Raw genomic sequence first — 21899 nt, 5'->3', positions numbered from 1 at the left:
TACGTGCTACGCGAATAGCAAGTAGCTCAGTTGAAAAACACGTATCGGGCATTTTTTGCTCACTCGCGGTCCTCAACGTCAAGTTGCCGACCGCGAGCGAGCATCCCGGTGAGACTTTTTCCTCGTTCACAACCGACAACATCAAATAGCCAGTCACGAGCGTGGAAAATAAACCTCCCGGCGAGATTCTCAACGCGGGGAGGTCAGGTTTCTCATTGCGAGGGGTCGCGTATGCTCGCGACCGCTCGCGATGAGAAACTACCAGTCCCCGTTGAGAAAGCTGCCGCTCGAGTGCAAATCTACTCGAGCAGCAGAAAACGACCGCTTGCACCGTGCATGATGCCATTCGCAATGATTGCACAGTGCGGACAAGCATCCAGCACTATGTAATCATTGCGAACAGCATTTTCCCAACCGCATTATGCAGTTTGCCTAGCTACGCGTAGCTTGTGTAGTGCGAAGTGCACTTCGCGTAGCACTACGCAAGCTACGCCCAGGGTTACCCAGGTCCCATCTAGTAGGCTGTATCTGAATGCACACCTTTAAGCCAGTTAGCAATTATTAGGAGTTTGAAAATGCGGTAATAGGAACCCATAATCAGCATACTAAGCCCACAATTGTATGGAAATGTGTAACATGGAAACCTGTGAAATTCCACCCTCCCATAGGAATCTTTGAAGCAAAGCATTACAAGTGTGAAATAAATCGGGAGGAATAGGATGAGGGTAGTTCTGATTAGCATAGAGTAGTTTCAGTAAGGAGACCATTTTTGCAATTGCAAAGTACTTCATTAGGCACTGTGGAAATGCAAAATGGTAACCCACATCTCCAAAGAGTAACTCAACCAGGGGTAAAATGTGTTATGTTGATGCCCAGGTAAGTGCAGTCCTCTGCTTTCAACCTGCAATCTGAATTTCAAAACTTGTAATGCATGGCACCGTATGCTAGGAAGAAGACTGACTTGGGCCAAATGATTGGTGAGCTAGAAATCAGTCTAAAGTGGTTCAGGGAGCTTCATAATGTGGGGCCAGATAAGAAGCAAATATTGAGACATAGTCTACCATCTCATGCCCAATTGAAAACCTCAGATCTCCTCATCAGCTCTTAGTATTCATGCCACAGGTTTGACATCGAGGGCATAGAGCAGTTGAGAGAAAGGAAAACACTACCTGGTTTCATGACATAGTGGAGAATGAGGAGAGGAGAATGCTGTTAACTCATATCCTGGCAGTTTGTTGCATCTAGAGAGGGTGGGCTTTGGACCAGAACCTAGGCCCAGGACCCATTATATTGAACACAGTACAGAGGCCATACAATCCTACTTAATCAGAAGCCTTTTTCGAAATCAAGAAGAAAAAGCATCAATGACCCCTTCCAGTGAGACGAGGGCACGTGTGCATTTTGATGCATTTAAAATTATAGCAAGTGGAACAGCCAGCCATGAACCCAATCTAGTGAGTGTGGAAAAAGAATTGAATGCATAAGATTTGAATGCATAAGAGAAGGACTGTGACAAGGATCTCTATCTCAACATTGTTTAGGTATATGAGCCCATAGGAGGCACATTGATCTGTCTGCTTATCTAGAATTAAGATTACCATAATGACTGCCTCAGATCTGGAGGTAGGATCTGGCCCCAAACTGACCCACAAAAGTGTCACGCAAAAATTGTGCCACCTCATAAGCAAGGCTTATAATGAGATCTATGGGTAGACCATTTGATTCTAGATTTTCTCCTGGGAGAAGTTGAGAGATGGCATCACAGATCTCCTCTGCAGAGATCACCAGGTCAATTTGGTGGGATTCTTCAGTGGATAGTGAGATCAACGCATGTTCGTTTTCTTTAGGACAATTGTTTGGTTTTAAAGACATGCTTAAGAAAAAAGACAAACTGTTTAGCCACTGTTTGGTGGTCAAAGAGTGTATCTCACTCACATGATTTGATGGACCATATCAGTAACAAAAACAGAGAAAGTGTTTACCTGCGTTGTCTCTCCCGTGGTACCTATGGTTATGGGATGCTAACCATCAGTTTTTGGTGGCTTCATCAGTTAAGTGTGGTCTCAACAATATTAGGTTCTATTTAAGGAGAGTAATCTTCTATGGTCACCAGTGCATCTGTCTCTACCTTTATTGCCAAGAAGGCACGTCTCTTGGTCTGTTACCTTCTTATTCTTCATAAGACAGGATATGAAGCCCAAAGGATATGAAGCCCAATGCTTTCTCATGGATCACCATTTTCAGGGCCTCATATATATGGACCCCCGGCAACTCAACGGAGCCTGCATTAGACTGGAAATAGTGTTCTGGCGCTCGCCATTATCGTGAGAGCTAATGTTAGAAAGGACAAAGTAATTTCTTCTTCGAAGTGGAATTTATTTCTGCTGTGCCCATCTCATCTCTGGCTAGTATCTCTTTCTCCTACCATCCTGCTCTGCCTGCCTGTCAAGGGAATCTGGGGAGCTCATTAAAGCTGTAATTGAAAAGTACGAGGCCCCAGACAACGATACAGAAAGATGATACAGGCGAAAGACTGCATGAATGTTTCAAGCACCACAGGCTTTGGCTATGATCGGGCAACGCAGGAAATATTGTGCGCGATTTGCAGGGCACTACCGTGCCTGAGTTTCATTAGCTTATAAAAGAAAGTCCTTGAGCAAGCCGTCACAAATAAGAAAAAAAGGATAGGCCATGGTGATAGTATTTGAATACACAGAGCCTCTTAGAACAACGGCTGCTTAGGATGTGTCACACAAAAAGTAAAAAAAAGAGTACTGACACTGGACAACAGAAATAGTACTTGGTCCTGGCTCATAGCAGGATGGATACTGAAGCCCAGGATGAAGACAGAGGCAAGGAGGAGGCAATGACCAATAGGAAACAAGAGTGACGTGTGAGCCAGTAGATGGTAAGGAAAGGTAAGTGATGGGCGAACTCTAAGCCACCTTTTAAGATAAAGTTTTTTAAATACAAGAGATTTTGCATGTGCAGGTGAAACCTAACAACACAAATTCACTCTTTAGAAGGATTTAGAGCAGCCAAAAATAAGATGTTGGCTTTTGAGGTGGGTTGAAGCATGCACCAATCATCTTTGAAGCAAATGTAATTAGTACAGTACCCAGTGTTTGCCATGCTCAAATTGTAGGCCTTAGAGAGTGACTGGTCCCACTGATGTTTCCTGTCAGTAACAGAATTTCCAGAGGGACTTCGAGCAGTACTTAATTCACAGTTGAAAGAAAGGAGATGGACTCTGGGAAGGACCATAAGCATTTAACATGTAATGGAGTGTCCCTCCAGGGATCTGGAGACAGTGACGTTTTTGCCTTGTGTTTTACATTTGATAAGTGGAATGTGTAAGGGGGAGTTTCTGGAAGGAAGATGTGCTACACCACAGGACGTTTTAGTCAAACTAGAGTAAATAACATTAATAAATCAATATTTCCTGTGGACGAGAACACGAGAGCCAGCCAAGTAGATCTCCAGGAGGGGGATGGGGTGTGGAATCCTTAAGGATAGCCTTTATTTTGACTCGATCAGTCTATCTATCACGTTAGGTCTGGGGGCCATCTTTATGAAAAGGAGCTCACTAGGGAAGAGCGCTACTATTCCCTTGAGTAAATTTACTATTCAGGAGAGTATTGGTGCCTGAGGTTGAGAAACACATAAACAATGTGTTTAATGAGAACACAATATATTCCCCCATCCTATACTTCTAAGCAGAAGTATCTGTCACCCACCTCTGGCACTCACTGTGATCCTCAAAAAAGAGGTGCACAGTATTCCAAACTGATAACTATATAACCAAAGAGAAAATAAACTCCTTGAATTTATGTTGGATAGTCAGAGTGGGATTAAGTTACTTGTACTGGCCTTATACTGCAGTACATACCTGACCATCAATTAATGCTACTTGAAACCACCTTCCACCCTCAGTGTGCATTTGACCATTTGTTTCAAGTCTTATCTGCTTCTACAAAAGGTAAGCAATGACATGAACGAGGTTGAGATGAATATTAGCCCTCAAACAGAGGAGAAGCAAGACAAAACACTGCAGTGCAAAGGATAACGTGAAAACCAGGAACAAGCAACTAATAACACTAACAGGACTGAACTAAGGGAAGGACTAAGACATGTGAAGGACGCAAAGCTGAGTGCAAACTAGTACAGGCGAGAACCTTATAACAAGGAATTTGCTTGGCAACTTGTTCATAGTTGACTTTGCCTTTACAACAGCAGAAATTCTCCGGCTCTACCTCCTCTTTGATCTGTGATTCCTGGGTCACACCCCAATCTATGCCCCAGCCTCCCCAGACCAATCCTCCACCTCTTCCACTGTCTTGTTGCTTGCCTCGTCTTTAAACTAAATGCTTCCCTAGTACTCACTACCTTTACTTGTAGTTGGAGTTCAAAGTTCCCTAACCTAAGCCACAGCCTTCCCAGCACAATCATCCACCTTTTCTGCTGTTGTGCTGCTGTTTGCCTTTTTAAACTACAGTGCTTCTCTATTACTCACTACTTTTACTTTTAGTCCTAGTCACCTTGCTCAAATATGACAGAGAATGAATCCTTACGTGAATACAGAGATTGAGTGTCACCCAGATTCTAACTCCTTTAAGGCTTCCCCTCCCAGGTCTCGAACAATGTTTACCATAGCATCTCCACTGCTTTTGTGCTTCAGAGAAAACAGGTACTATTGGAGTCTGGAAGCCCAGCACAGCCATTGGCTTTGGTTTTGTGCATCATATTTCTTCAATCCATGCCACACAGCTTCGGTTGGTTCAAAGAAGAAGGATAAGGACAGAATATTATGTTACATTTTGCAAGATATACAAGCATATATCGGACTTTCTTTGCACACTGTTAATGCTTAAATGCCTCAGAAAATCGTTTGCATCTGCACTTGATGGATATAACCTCAGAGCACCATAATGCAATGAAATTCCAGTTATTGCACTTGTCCATCTGTGTTTTCGACATGGTCCTACTAGTGTGGTATAGGCAGGCCACGGATGCCTGAAGAGTCTTGACCAAGTTCACGATTCAGTAGATGATAGGGAGGGAGGGGGGGGGGGTGGTGACTGCAGTGTCTGTTGTTAAACTGAAAGGGACCCCTTTAGGTGAGGCCAGCCTTTTGACTCCTACCGGATCACTATTTAGTGTGTCTTCTCATAGCTATTTGCATAAAGCTCACAACCCTTGTTGCATCTGTTATGGGTGCTCCAAGGGAACACTATCCTTCTGAAGAACTGATTGTCCAAAATGTGTGATATTATTTCATTCACAAAGCCTCCTTTTTCTTGACTCTCACATGTGAGCACACATTTAAATACTTGATTTCAGGATGAGCGTTGAACTAGCACCTCTTATATTTGATTTCCTAGACTGTAAGGTATCTCCATCTGTAATAAGAATCTAGGCCACATTTAGGTTTGCATGACTATTGACTTGTCTCTTAGTTCACTCATGGCATTGTCTTAGGTTTGCGAGCTATGAATGCTTCTAAAAATGATCACTTTTAATAAATGTCTGTCTATGCAACGATAGAACCTATGTAGTAATGCGAAATGCTTCTGCATGTTAAAGAAATTCATTTTTGGAATTTTGAAGAGGTTGTATCATATTTTTTGCACAATATACTTGCCAAACGTTTTCACAACTTGGCTCATGCAGAGACTCTCCGGGCCAAGCCAGACCCAAGGCTTGCCCTATTAATTTGCCTGCACTCCCCCCTCTATTTGAGACTTAGGCTTAGTACATGGTGCTGCCAGTCACTTGATAAAATGATGTGTAAAAGAAGAGGACTGGAAGCATGGAGACTTGCCTACCTGCCTACCTTGTAGCAGATGCAAAGAAGAGTGCATGCAGTGAAAATACACTTAAAATAAGTGATCCCAGGGCAGCAATTCCAGGCTAGTGTGTTTTACGTGTCCATATTCATGAGTTTCCAAGATCACTAGTAAGCCCAGGTGGTACTGCAGGTGCATAGGTTCAACTGGGGTGTTTGGGGTGTGACACCCCTAAAATGCATTGTTGGTCTGGTATTTTGGTCTGGGGTCCCTCATTTGATCTACTATGTCTGTGTCAGTTTTTCTTCTTGTTCTCATTTTTAGTTGTAACTTGATTATTTTTGGGATTGGGATTTTAAATATATAAAGTGACCTTTTTACCCCAAAAGTACTAAATCCGCACATATAGAACTACTCATTATATGGGTGCAGATTCAAAATGTTTTGGAATTCAGAAACATTGCCAGTAGTAGCCTTGGAAAGTTATGCTAGTCTCAACTTTCCAGGCATGGTACTGCCAGTCGAACACCCAAAATGTGATGGGATGAATGTTTGTGTGGCAATCTCTCTGGGTACCATTGCAACCCATCATTATTCGCCCACCTAATTCAAATCAGTACTGTCCCTGTTACTCATGGAAACAGTCCATACCGAATCGTGGTCATCTCATCCCTCCATCCTGCAGCCTATTTCATTTTTAGTTGTAAAACGTAAGATTGACCCCTTGAATCTCAATTAGTAAACTACACCCCTGAGGCTTACATGCATCCCACACTAACATTAACCTTACATCTCCCTCTTTGTTGTGTGGCATAAAACAATGTAGACCTACCAATAGGTCTGCCTGTGTTGCTAAATTGTTTAACAGATAATCCCAAAATTTCCACTGACACAATGGTGGAAGTTGCAGTCATGGTACCTACAAATACGAAGTCATGGTCAACCATCTACACTGGCATAATCTGAAATTATAAAATTGGCTTTTTTAGCTAATGAATGATACTTCTTGAACCAGTCATGTGCTCATCAATATCTAGTTAGTAAGGGTACTGGTCTTATGTACATGAGAATAAAACGTATAGTCCAGTTCCCAATGATAAAGAACTCTCACAAGTCCCAAAACCATCATTTTTCTCCTAAGACCCTGATATGTAGCCCCATAGGCTTTGTGTCATATTATTTTTCCTATTTACTCAGATCACACAATAGTTTCCCTACATGAATACACACATTATTAGGACATGCATTGCACATAGCACATTCACTATTTTTAAATTATCTTTTTATTTCTATTTATAGTTATTACACCTAATTAGCAATTTTCATTTTTGACATTTCCAACACATCTCAGAGACAGTGTATGATACAATATATCATTATACTGTCATCGGCTCCATTGCTGACAACATATGCAATGATGATATATTAAAAAAATGCATCATAAAGCATTATTATGCACTAGCCCATTAACCTTTAAAATACTTTCTAATTCGACTTTTAAATCGAGTAGACATTACTGTATAGTAGGCTATAGACTATACAGTAAAGGTGCTGCATCCATACTGAGGATTTTTCTGACCAGATTCCAACTTGGGAGAGCCAGTTTAGGGTCTGATGCGGAGTGGTATTTCCTGAAATAATTTCAAAGTTGTTACTTAGATGTTCAGGACGTAGTCCATGCAAAAGTTTTAAATTAAAGTAAATACTCTGCAATACATTAGATCTTTAACTGGTATCCAATGTAGCCTTATCCAATGCTCTGTCAGATTATCAAATTTGTTTAGATGGCATGCAGTTCTGTTTGTCCTGTTTTGAACAGCTTTCAGTCTGTTCCAGTTGAATTGACTAATATTCAAATATATGCTAGCACAGTGCAGCTTTAAGAAAACTGCTACATTTATCAGCAGCATGGGGTGTCTGAAGTAATAAGGCTGCATATGTTAAATGAAAATGGGCTCCCTTGGCAACTTTTTATATCTGGGTATCAAAGGATTACAGTGTCAGAATCAAACAGTTTCTGGCTAAAGCTTTAGCTCAGATGGCCAAAATTCAGCGTCACACTTAATTTGTAATTGAGAGCAGAATTTCCAGTTTTACTTATTTAAGTAGTATTGATTGATAGTTATGGACTGCTTTACAGCTCTTAAACATGTTTGTGTTGCTGTTGTATATGATGATCAACAATAAATTGAGAATCATTACCAAATATTTGCTATTGAATCCAAGGGGCTTCAATTTGATGACCTAAAGAATCATGTAGATTTTGTACAACAGCAGCTACCTCCCCTTTAACAAATTCACAAATAAACAACCTTTGTATAAGCTTTACCTATAACGTTTTGCTACACAAAAAGCCCAGTAGTGCCTGACACATATCCACTATATACATTCCTGTGATCCACCCATCACGTTGCATTCAAAGGCAGCTCCAGGGCCGGACTGGCCATAGCGGGCATCAGGTGTTTCCCCGGTGGGCTAGAAGGTTGGGGCCAGTTGTGGAGCGGTGAGAGACGTTTTTAGGTCTCGCTCAAGGCATTGCTTTACCAATGCTTGCTGGCGAGATATTCTGTAGGGGCTTTAAAAAATGCACCCAAAAGCTTTTCTAGGCGGATTGCCTACAGTGCATGTGTGCGAGCGTGTGCACATCATTTGTCAGCCTGTGAGCCTCTCTCCGCACTCGTGCTTGTTTACACTTCAAAGGAATCCGCTCCCCCGCCCAAAGCCAGAGCTTGTTGTTTACAAGCTGCTTTGCCACCCCCCTCCCATCCTGCTGGCGTTCCCCCCCTCCCTTCTCGCCCAGTCCTTGTTTCCCATCAAACCACCTTGCCTAGGCCAGACCGTTTGTTCCTATTGGCGAGTCTGTTACCTCGTGAAGCGCATGTTTTTGCGTGTTTTGGGCGAGGACATCACTTGACTGCACTGTATTAATCAATGGAGCCTGTACTGTTTTTCGGTTACAGATGCTTTTATTTATTGCGCATCATTAATTTATGAAGCCTTTACTTGTGTTTGCTAGTTGCCGGTATTTTACCCTTTTTTCTAACTGGCTACTTATTGTTACTTCGTGGTAACATATTTATCAGTGGACGCTCTTTTTACATCCTTCATCAGTGCTTCAAAGACACTTTATTCAAAAACTGTCCTTTCTCATTATTAAATTTACTTACTTTGAACAGTGCGGAGCGCACTACGCATTGCAACCTATAGGTCTTTTATTTTACTATTTATGTTGATGCATAGAGTATACCACAAGTGATGTGCATTTATTGATATAGCAGCACTATGATATTAAATACCACAACTATTATGACATGAGCAGTGATGTCTGAGCGCCAACACAGAAGCAGTATACTGTTTAATGCCGCACTGCACCCTCACACACTTTGCACACTCTGCATCCTCACACACTCTGCACCCTCACACACAATTACACTCTACTGAATACAACATACACTCCACGCAATACCACTCAGTGCCACATAATTATATGCTACATAATTACAATGCAACATACACCCAAAAAAATACCACTCCGTGCCACATAATTACACGCCACACAATTGCACTCTACTGAATACAACATACACTCCTCATAATACCACTCAGTGTCACATAATTATATGCTACAAAATTACACTGCGCTCGACGCAACATACATTCCAAATACCACTCAGTGCCACATAATTACACGCCACATAATTACACTGCACTCAATGCAACATACACTCCAAATACCACTCAGTGCCACATAATTACACGCCACATAATTACACTGCGCTCAACCCAACATACACTCCAAATACCACTCAGTGCCACATAATTACACACCACATAATTACACTCTACGGAATGTAACAGACACTCCACACAATACCACTCAGTGCCACATAATTATATGCTACATAATTACAATGCAACATACACCCAAAAAAATACCACTCCGTGCCACATAATTACACGCCACACAATTGCACTCTACTGAATACAACATACACTCCTCATAATACCACTCAGTGTCACATAATTATATGCTACAAAATTACACTGCGCTCGACGCAACATACACTCCAAATACCACTCAGTGCCACATAATTACACGCCACATAATTACACTGCACTCAATGCAACATACACTCCAAATACCACTCAGTGCAACATAATTACACGCCACATAATTACACTGCGCTCAACCCAACATACACTCCAAATACCACTCAGTGCCACATAATTACATGCCACATAATTACACTGCACTCCATGCAACATACACTCCAAATACCACTCAGTGCCACATAATTACACTATCTATCTATCTATCTATCTATCTATCTATCTATCTATCTATCTATCTATCTATCTATCTATCTATCTATCTATCTATCTATCGCCCTCACTCTATCCACCTATCGATCTGTCTATCGCCCTCACTCTATCTATCGCCTTCACTCTATCTATCGCCCTTACTCTATCTATCACCCTCACTCACTCTATCGCCCCTCACTTTATCAATCTATCTATCGCACTCACTTTATCTATCGCCCTCACACTATCTATTGCCCTCACTCTATCCATCGCCCTCACTCTATCCATCTATCGCCTCTCACTCTATCAATCTATCTATCTATCGCCCTCTATCTATCTATCTATCTATCTATCTATCTATCTATCTATCTATCTATCTATCTATCTATCTATCTATCTATCTATCTATCTATCTATCTATTTATCTATCTATCTATTTCCCTCACTCTATCTATTTATCGCCCTCACTCTATCTATCTATCGCCCTCACTCTATCTATCGCCCTCACTCTACCTATCTGTCTATCTATCGCCCTCACTCTATCTGTCTATCGCACTCACTCTATCTATCGCCATCACTCTATCTATCTATCTATCTATCTATCTATCTATCTATCTATCTATCTATCTATCTATCTATCTATCTATCTATCTATCTATCTATCTATCGATCGCCCTCACTGTATCTGTCTATCTATCTATCGCCCTCACTCTATCTATCTACCTATCTATCTATCTATCTATCTATCTATCTATCTATCTATCTATCTATCTATCTATCTATCTATCTGTCTATCTATCGCCCTCACTCTATCACCCTCCTCTATCTATCTAGCACCCTCGCTCTATCTATCTATCGCCCTCACTCTATCTATCGCACTCACTCTATCTATCTATCGCGCTCACTCTATCTATCCATCGCAGCATCACTCAGGGGCACCACAACATCACTATGCGCTACCATAGCATCCCTGAACGCCACAGCATCACTCGTCGCCACCACAACATCACTCAGCGCCACCACAGCATCAATCTGTGCAAGCATTCAACAACAACTGGTTTAAATATGTTCTCTCAATGTTTCAAGCTTTATTACAAATGTCACCAAAAGATTTTAATATTTCACTTCTGTTCTTGGATTTTCGTCACAATAAAATACACTGAACATTATCTTCACAAAAGTTATTTACAAAAGTTTACGCTATTGCCATTATGAATTACAATAACTTTTATTTAAGTATTAATTATTAAACAAAAATTAAAAGCCATTGTTATTTGTAATATCAATACATCTAAGTCACGTAAATACAACACATATTGCATCACAAATGCTACAGGTGTCCCATTTGCAAAAGTTATAACTATTGGCATTGTAAATGACAAAGCTATTAATTTCGCTATTTTCAAAACAAACACATAAATAAAAAAATTGTCATTTACAATACCAATAACTCAAACTTGCCTAATGCGAGGCCTATTGCATTGCAAATGCTTGTTATTACTGGGGGCCAGTTTTGCAGCACTGCTGGGTGGCGGTTTAGTTAAACAGCAGTGCTTCACACTAGCACCCTTGCCCACCCCCTGATGACCCCCACACCACTGGATGCCGGTCCGATAGAATTGCCAGGGCTGTTTTGTGTTTTCAGTCCGGATCTGGGCAGGACAGTTCACCCTTTACTTCCCTTTGACCCCAGGACATTTGAGGAATAGTATCAAAGCAGTAGTCACAACTGCACGCTTCAAAATTACTGACCAGCATAAAAGCACTCATGCAATTTGGTCAACCATTGTGTTGATGACTTACGCTAACCCAAATTACTAAAACTGCAGCAATGTGCTCTCACCTTCCTTTTCATGAATAGATCTGGCATCTGTTTAGCCAGCTCTCCTCATGCGTCGCATCATCTTTCAGGGCTAAGCACTGTCCACATCTGACTCCTGGTCCACAGCATTCCCAGAATCCTACAGAGCCCCTTCACATGGTATTGTGGTGCATAGTTTTGTTCCATTTAAATAAAAGGCCAAACAGGAAAGCACAGACATATTGTAATGTCCTTGAACTCTGACAACCTTGTCTTGTCCATTCCCTCAGTAGCTTGCAGGACCTCCCCTTTGTCCTGTAGAAATGTACCGTTGCCAGCACATGCAGGGCCGGACTGGCCGTAGCGGGCACCAGGCGTTTTCCCGGTGGGCCGCCAGGGAGGTGGCCGGTTTTGGACCATTGAGGGACGTTTTTGTTACCCTGGACGGTTTTGCAGCATAGATGCAATATCAGTCCCCTGTAACAAACATGTTTTTCACACGCACATTCCCACCCTTCCCCGAGACCAGTCCGACTCAATTGCCAGGGCCAGTTTGTGTTCCCAGTCCGGCCCTGAGCACATGCCTAGGGAATTTCCTTCTCACTAAACATTTCAATTGCACACTGAGCACCTTGCCCAATACCAATTCCTCTCCACCTAGATGGGTGCACAAACATTTTAGTGGGCTGTAGCTTTCATTGGAGCAAAGCACATAAACACTTCCTCATCAAACTATTAATGCACATATTAACTAGTCTCAGCAACAGCATAAATGTTTCCATTCCCATGTGCCAGTATATATTGATTCAGTATAAACTACTTGCCAATTATACTATGGTCATGTAGTCCACTTTCAGATATAGACCGTGGGTAAAGGTTGAGATGGGAGCTGGGACCACTAACGTCAAAGAAACATCTTGTAACATCACCACTAATTGTTCTCAACAGTTGATGTCCATGTTCTTGGACAGCCCTTTCCAGTCCTAAAAGAGAAGTAAAGGAGATAACAGAGAAGCCAAGCAGAAAGTGCCACCCTCGTAGTACAAGCAGACAAGGTGCCTAATCAGCCCCTCAGCTTGACTCTTTTATCTTTCTGTGACTCCAGGAAGTCCACTAACACTGCACCTTTGTTTACATGCAAAAGTTTACTTCCCTCATTGCTGCTGTAGTCGGCAGTTCCCTCTATGTAATGCTAGCGAGCTCAACATATGTGCATTCTGTCCCACATCCAAGAGATCTTTCACAGATTGCCTTGTTGTTTTCACTATCTGAAATTAAAGGAAGGTGTCAGCATTATAAGTACCTTGATCTGCGACAATGTTTCTGCTTTTGTCTTCATACTCCTTGGGGAAAGGAATCCAAGAATTCTGAGAAAGATATTCCTTCCTATATTTTCTAGAACCTCAAATTTTGATTAATATAAATAAAATATTCTTAATTTCTCAAACACATGTCTTTGTCCAGCTGCTGCCTTGCTGTTATCCATCTCTCTTCAGCTCTGTAATTTACTTGTCTTAACGTGGCGTCTTTCCCTCTGTTTGTACTGTTGCCTTTGACTTCCCACGTCAGCCCCTTTATTAATTTTATTATGGGCTTGTTAGAATTTTGTAAATCTTGCAATATTGAAATTAACAATATTTCTCATTGGGGCCCATCAACACCACTGGCCTACAAACGGGGACCACAGCCCCAAGTAATCAATGCTGCTGACGCTGCCAACGTGACTCGACGCGCCAGGAGGCGCACAAGAACGCTGCCAGTCTCACATAGCACGGGAGCTCAAACCACTTGCCTGCAACCGGGGACCTCAACCCCCAGTAATCAACGCGGCTAACGCCGCCAGTGTGATGCACTGTGCCGGGAGGCGCGCAAGAACACTGTTGGTCTCCCGCAGCGCCGTAGCCCATGCCAGCACTTGTCTGCAACCGGGAATGAGGTAAATCGTAACTCATTCATCCTGCTCACTCACCATACACCTACCCAAGGCCAAAGGACTGTAAAATCTGTAGCAAGTCACCCACAAAAGGGATGCACAAATGTTGACCAGCAACTACAGATTATTTCATGGAATGTTGCTGGAATTAGACCGAAACTAAATGGTCTGGAGTGGGGCAAGTTAGTGGACAGCAGTCATATATGCCTGTTCCAATAAACTTGGGTGATGGAGCAAGTACACAGGCTGGAGTTTACTATGTTTAGCATTGAGGCTAGGCGTTTGCCAGCTGGCTACCGGCTGGTGGGTTACTGATTTGGGTTAAGACCCCATTGGTCTGCAAAATTAAGCTACTCGAAGTAGGAGCCCAGGAGATCCTTGGCCTAGATCTGATATCGCCTAAAGGGAACATTCATGTCAGATTAATTACCATATATACCAGGTTTAGTAGCCATCGCAAGCCTTCAGAAACTATAGCAATGCTTTCCAACTTCCTTAATATTTCTAGGAAAGAGTGTTACCTCATTGTAGCTGGCGATTTTAACATGACTTATGAGCCGGTCGACTTTATACAGGAATTAGTTTAGGAGGAAGAGCAAGCCAGGGGTGTAAATAAGCTCCAGATACCTACCATTAAAAAATGTACCAAGGTTGGGCAGCAAGTATTGTCTTTTACTCTAGCCTACGGGGACACCCTCAGATGAGAAAGCAAAGTTTACATTTAAGAGGGGGAATATCAGAAGCAGGATCGACTATATCATGGTGGACCTTGACCTCTGGCCCCCATGTCAACGACATGACTGTCCTAAACCGTGAGGACAGCGATCATAATGCTCTCTTTCTGAGACTACTTGGCCTCCCTATTTTGTGTAGCCAAACTCAACAAGTGATGGCCCCTGCTGTTGTTACTACTAATAACAGGAGAGTCAAATGGCCACCGGTCATGGCTGATGGAAAATTGCTCCCCAAGATCTATAAAGAGGTGGCTCAGATCCTCACGGTACTGAGTGATCCTGACAAAAGCAATGGTCTTATTGTGTCTAGCTTTCAACAATTAACGAATAGTATAAAACCCTATTTTAGCAGACAGTGTGACTCTAACATGCTTAAATGGAATATCGCCCATGGTATAATGAGGAATGTAGAATAGCTAGGAATGATCTAACAGTGGCAGTAAAGCAAGGGATACGAAATAACATCAAAAGTAGAAGGAAGATGTATAAGAGGGCATAGAATGTGGCAAAAAGGAGTTGGGAGGTTGAGAACTGGCGTACACTAGTTAGTTGAAGCCTCAAAACTGAAGGATTGGCAGCTTTTCTGGCACCTTCTGTCAAAACGGTCAATCAAGCAGGTTAGTGAAGATGACTTCTGTATACAATCACATGTCTGGGAAGAGTACTTCCAGAAACTTTATACTGCTATGCCTCTGAACCCGAGGGGGAGGCAGCAGTAGCAGTTAGGGAATGCAACTTAGCACCTGTACAGGAAGGTGCTGTTAGTTTTTCTTTAGAGGAAACTGTAACAGCAATTAGTTTACTTCAGAATGGGAAAGCTCCAGGGCTAGATAGACTCCCAGGAGAACTGTTTAAAGCAGAGTCCAATATCTGGGTACCATTGATTCAAATAGTTTTCAATGCCATCTTACGAGGGGGAAGGGGCATATTCTTTTGACCTGGTAAGGCACGTAAATAATCCCCATATTTAAAAAAGGAGATAAATCGCTATCTTTGGCCACCCATGAAACGTGGGAACGTGTGTGGTGCATCCGTGTGCGAGTATATTCTGCATCGCTGATCCCAGTGCAATTGCTATCAAGCGGCCCCTGCGGGAGCGCAGTGGATATGTTAAGGGGTTTGGTAGTCCTAACAGAACATGCGATGGGAGGGGTGGGATCTCTTTGTCAAAGTGGGTGTCCACCTTGCTTGGTATGGAAAAACTCTTGCTGTCATTGGCAAGAGAGAGTATCAAATACTCAGAGTTATGGCGGCCCTTCCTGTCCTTGTTAGCCTCAGAATTTCATGAGATCACCTGCCCTAGGTACCTTCGACTATTGCGTCTCACAGACACAGAGTAGTAGCAGACCGACGGGGAATGCCGGGGGTTGGTTGAGGATGAGCGGTGGACATTGACCTTGGGTGGTGGATGGGCAAGCCGGGTGGCGGTATGGGGGGAGTAGGGGGAAGAGGTTTCTGTTCTATAGTTTCTTCATTTCTACTTTCCTTGGATTGTAGGATTGCATGCATTAGCCTATGTTGGTTTAAAGATGCACTGGTACCGATGTCCTTATTTGCCTTTGTTCCCTTACCTGTACAACGCCTATATGGGCACTGGCGATGTCTGTACCTTGTGATTATCTGCATTGCAATCCGTTAATAAAAATGATTTAATACTAAAAAAGTAGATAAAGGGGACCCCTCAAACTACAGGCCAATAAGCCTCATAGATATTTCCCAAAAAGTTTTCAGCAAAACAATCCTATCACGTCTTCAAAGCTGGATAGAGGAAAGCAACATTCTTTCTCACCTGCAGGCCGGTTTTAGGGCTTCCACGAACACTTTAGACCAGGTGTTCCGATTTCTTTTGCTCATCTGGAAAGAAGTGAAGATCAGGAGGGGCCATTTGTATGTCCTATTTGTCGACCTTAAAACTGCATTTGATTCCATAGATCATACTAGACTCTGGGCTGCTCTCAGGGACTTAGGACTCCCCTGTGACCTGCTTCAACTATTGGTTCACTTACACCAAGATAACTACGCCAAAGTCAGGTGGACGTCTGATAGAAGTCTTATTAATAACATATTATATCAGTCTCCAAGAGAGTGTGCCAGGGTTGTGTGCTTTCCCCAACCCTGTTCACCTTGTATATGAACGGGCTTATACGCGAACTTTATGACTGTGGAGGTGACCCACCCAGATTATCTGGTAACCTTATACCCTCTTTGCTATTTGCAGACGATACGTTGCTCATTTCCAAAACTCCAATGGGCATCCAGAATGTGCTATCCAAATTCGCTGAAGCATGCAAAGATCGGGGCCTTGAAATAAACTGTTCAAAAACAAAGTTTATGGTTTCTAATGCCTATAAATCCACCAAGGGGAAAGTGAGGCTGGGTACCCAATCTTTAGAGCAGGTCAAGGCCTTCGACTACCTGGGAATCAGAATCAGTGACAATTTAGCATGGGCTCTCCAAATTCAGAGGAGCATTCTGACACTTCAGCACGCCGACTGGGCAATAGTAAAGAGGGGAAAACTCTCAGCCTTCTGCCCAATTGCCCCTATCCTAGAAATACATCCAGCTAAAGGCCTAGGTGCGGCCCTCTATGGGGCAGAACTGTGGGGGTTGATGCAGCTAGAGGTTGCAGAAAAAAAATCTTAAGGCCAATCCTCAACCTCCCAATGAACATGCCCCTATTACTCCTATGCCTTGACCTTGGTCTAAAGCCTATTAGCCATTTTGCAGTCTTAAGTTGCTAATCTTTTGGGTAAGACTCTGGAACAATAGTACCCAGATTCCTGTAAAGGATGCAGTGGAGGAATTATTAATTCTTCAAAGACATAAGGGGGGACTGCACTGGTTTAACAAGGTTAAGGAGTGGCTTTTCAGACTGGGCCTGGGAATAATGTGGGATGACTCGCAGTCCAAGACAAAAAAAATGGTACCCCTGCTTAAAAAAAGTTATTGGGATTTTGTTGATTCTCTTTGCACTGACGTTAGGACACTTAGCACTTTAACCTCCACTTTTTTAAATGTCAAAAGCTGTTTTAAGTTGGATCTGTATATGGATTATATAACCCCCTCCTCCAGGCACGAGCACTTTAATATACAATTTAGGATTGGGGATCTTCCACTGAATGTAATGAAAAACAGTTGGGCAAATGTTACTGTATCCCCTTTGGGCTCGTCTTGTCACTCTGCCCCAGAGACTAGAACATTTTGGGCCAAATGTAGGTAGGCTATTACCGGTCGGTAACGGCCAAAATCGGCCGTTACCGACTGGTAATAGGCTTTTCCTATGTAGGTAAATAACGAATCGGTATTTTCCTATTCGGTATTTACAGAATCATCATTTACCCGAATCGGTAAATGAGTAAATGAGGTAAATGAGATGTAGGAAGCACTGTAAAGAGTGCTTTTGTGCTTTAAGGATTCGTTATTTACCACCAACTATTGGTTGGTGGTAAATAAGGAATTCCAGTGTAAAGGCAAATCTGTGCATTTACACCTGTGCCGTGTGACAGACATACATGAGGGCATGTATTGATGCCACATGTGCACACCAGCACGATTCAGGGGTGCAACAGGGTGTCAAAGTGACACCCTGCCACCCTTGACTATTTCCCTATTTTACCGAATCGGTATTTACCGATTCGGTAATTGACATTCATTCCTATGGGCCGCCAGGCCCATAGGAATGAATGGCAATTACCGAATCGGTAAATACCAATTCGGTAATTACCGAATCTTAACGATTCAGTAATTTTTGCCGAATTATTACCTACATAGGATTTACCGATTCTAAAATACCGAATCGGTAAAATTCGGTACTTTAGAATCAGTAAATCCTATTTAGCCCCAAAATTTTCTTCTGTCCCGCCTATGCAAACTTAAGAAAAAAATTGAATTATCCCGGCCTGCCAACTGCTTTCTTTTTTCATGCACCTCTGATGCTTTACACATATTTAGGTCAGACACAACAAGGTGGCTTGTGCTTTACGCCTGGTGGCAGAAGCCCAAAGTGGTAAAAAATATCCTGACGTAGGTATATTGAATAAGCAGGGTAAGCCAGTTCCAAGGTGACTTATTGGGACAGCAGCGGAATTATGCGGTTGAAATGTTTTTAATGCAGGTGTTTTTAATTGACATCTTTGATTTTACGGTAAAAAAACAAATTGCAATCTTGTTTTGAACGCTGTATATGACCGCAAAGTCAATGTTATCTTAAACTACTGTTTTTTAACATTTTTATGAAATATTCTGTGTTACTTGATTTTATGCATGTGTATGATCATGCTATTGATCAAATAAAATAAAAATAAAAATAAAAAAAAATATATATATATTTCTCATTGTTAGACACTGGAACAGCTGACTCATGATTTTAATTGCCATCTCCTCACAGCCCTTTTGCAGTCATGTATTTCTTAGTGAAGAAATTCTGTTTGTCCTTTATGCCTCATTGCTTATTCTCTTTTGGGACCATTGCCACCACTATTTCGGGTCGACTCTCAAAAGGATTCTGAGGTATTTCTCACAGGCCGCAACTGCAATCAATTACCCTTGTGATAAGCAAACTAGCAACACCTTCTGGCTTGTCACCAAGGGACAGAGGTTCATCTTCCACTCAGATCTGGACAGGTTCTCCTCATGGATTCCACACCAGCTTTTCCTCCCACCACTGCAGTGCCTGGCTACAAGAGTGTCCCTTGGCCTCACACCTGGGGAATAGTGTTTGGTCCCCTCTTGGGTCTCAGTCAGTGATACCATAAACCTGAACCATCTCTACTTCCGCCCCCGACATTGCTGCCGCCATCGCTGACGGATACAAGATCCAGAGGAAAGACCAACCCAAACACCCAGGAAGACTCGCCATCGCACACAATAACTCCCTCCTACTTACCACTTCCAAGACAAACAACTCCTCGTCCCCCACGGAACACCACCATTTCCAGATCCAGACCAGCCCCTGAACCCCCTATGCGGCAACCTCACCTACAGACCTCCCGGAGCATGAACCGTGTTCACCACAACCATCACCGACCTCATAGTGCCCCAAGCCATCGCCTCCAAGGACTGCATACTGCTTGGAGACCTTAACTTCCACCTCGACAACCTCAGTGACCCCAACTCCACCACCCTCCTAGACAACCTCACCAACATCGGACTGAAACAGCTAGTCAACACTCCTACCCACAAGGCAGGACACACCCTCGATCCCATTTTTGCAGGAGGGAACAACATCCACTACAGCCACACCATGCAACCCCCCTGGATGGACCACCACTGCATACACTTCTCCTTCGATAAAGCCACCGCTCATAAACCTACACTACGCCCTCCGTGAAGGAACTGGAGCACTTCAACTCCACCCTGAACCACGATCGCCATCCCACCACAATCAACATCAACTCTGCAGCCAATGAACTACACAGATGGATCACCAACTGCTCAGACAAGCTCGCCCCCCCTACGCAATTCCGACAGACAGCGCCCCATGAAAGCCACCTGGTTCACCACTGACCTCCGAGAATGCACCTGCAGGCGTCTCGAGAAATCCTAGAGAAACAGCAAAACCCCGGAAGATCGGACCACCTACACAAACGCCATGACAGAATATTAACACATCAGATCCACCAAAAGAACCTTCATCTAGAACAAAATCCTCACCAACTCTAGCAACTCGAAGGAACTCTTCAGCATCATTCAGGGATTCCACCAAACCCCCAGGCGAAGCCGCGGACGTCACACCGTCCCAGGACCTCTGCAACAAACTCAGCTCCTACTTCCATCTCAAAATCAAGTCCCTCTACAACAACTTTAACGAACAGACACCAGACACCGAAACCAGCAACACCAGTCAGCCTACCACCTCCCCGTGGAGCCTGGTCACCACCGAAGACACTGCCACAACTATGAATAGCATTCACTCAGGAGCTCCCACGGACCCCTGCCCGCCTCACGCCTTCCACAGAGCCGCCATAGCACCCGAGCTACGACGTACCATCAGCGCTACCTTCGAATCTGGTACATTCCACGATAACTGGAAATACTCAGAAGTCAAGCTCCTCCTCAAGAAGCCCTCTGCAGACCCGACGGACCTCAAAAACTAGAGATCCATCTCTCTCCTCCCCTTCGCAGCTAAAGTCACTGAGAAGATCGTCAACATCCAGCTAACGAACTTCATTTAAGACAACTCCATCCTCAACTCTTTCCAATCCAGATTCCGCAGCAATCACAGCACCGAGACCTCCCTCCTCACAGCTACAGACGACATGCACACTCTCCTCGACTAGGGCACACCGCGGCCCTCATCCTACTAGACCTCTTTGCAGCCTTCGACACCGTCTCCCACTGCACTCTCACCGCCAAACTCCACAACGCCGGCATACAGGGAACCGCCCTCGATTGGTTCCACTCCTTCCTCACTGGCCTAACCCAAAGAATCAAACTCCTTCCTTTCCTCTCTGAACCCACAGAGATCAACAGGGGAGTACCCCAAGGATCATCGCTCACTCAGCTCCATCCTCTTCAACATCTACATGGCCCCCCTCGCCGCCATCGTTATCATCATAGTATGTTATGTTATGTTATGTTACTATTTGTTTTGTAGAGCGCTCAGCTGCTCCAGAGAGCGTCCCGGCGCTAAAGCGTATCCTACGCAACGACACCCAGATCATCCTCTCCCTCATGAAGGAACCTGACACCACCAGACTCAGCTTCCAGGAAGGAATGAAAGACGTCTCATCCTGGATGAGCAACAGCTGTTTGAAGCTCAACTCGGAGAAGACAGAAGTCCTCGTCCTCAAACCTACCCCCTAAGCTTGGGACAACACCTGGTGGCCCACCGCAATTGGCAACTCCCCCACTCCCACAGACCACGCCCGGAACCTCGGCATCATTCTCAACTCCTCCCTCACCATGACCCGACAGATCAACGCCATATCCTCCACGTGCTTCAACACCCTCGGTATCCTTCTCAAGACCTTCAAGTGGATCCCCTGCGAATCCAGAAAGACCGTCACCCACGCACTCATAACAAACAGACTGGACTACGGAAATGCCCTCTAGGTCAGAATCAACAAATCCTTGCTCCGCAAACTCCAGACCATCCAGAACACTGCTGCCAGACTAGTCCTCTGCATCCCATGACATGAACACATCACCCACACCTTTGAGACCTCCACTGGGTCCCCGTCGAGAAGATTGTAACCTTCAAGCTACTCACTCAGGCCTACAAATCCCTCCACAACACCAGACCCCAATACCTCAACAAAAGAGTCTCCTTCCATGTACCCAAGAGAGCCCTCCGCTCCACCGACCTCACCGAAACCAAGCACTTCCACAGAGCCAGAGTGGGT

General features: G+C 43.6%; 1 protein-coding gene across 1 annotated transcript in view; it reads left to right on the top strand.

Moving 5' to 3' along the window:
• The window catches only part of HGSNAT (heparan-alpha-glucosaminide N-acetyltransferase), a 580634-nt gene that overhangs the window by 353375 nt on the left and 205360 nt on the right, over positions 1–21899 (top strand). The window lies entirely within an intron of this gene.

Source organism: Lissotriton vulgaris, chromosome 9 (genome assembly GCF_964263255.1).
Source record: "Lissotriton vulgaris chromosome 9, aLisVul1.2, whole genome shotgun sequence".
Lineage (NCBI taxonomy): Eukaryota > Metazoa > Chordata > Amphibia > Caudata > Salamandridae > Lissotriton > Lissotriton vulgaris.
Note: the sequence above shows the minus strand (reverse complement) of the source record. Positions and strands in the feature narration are given on the sequence as shown.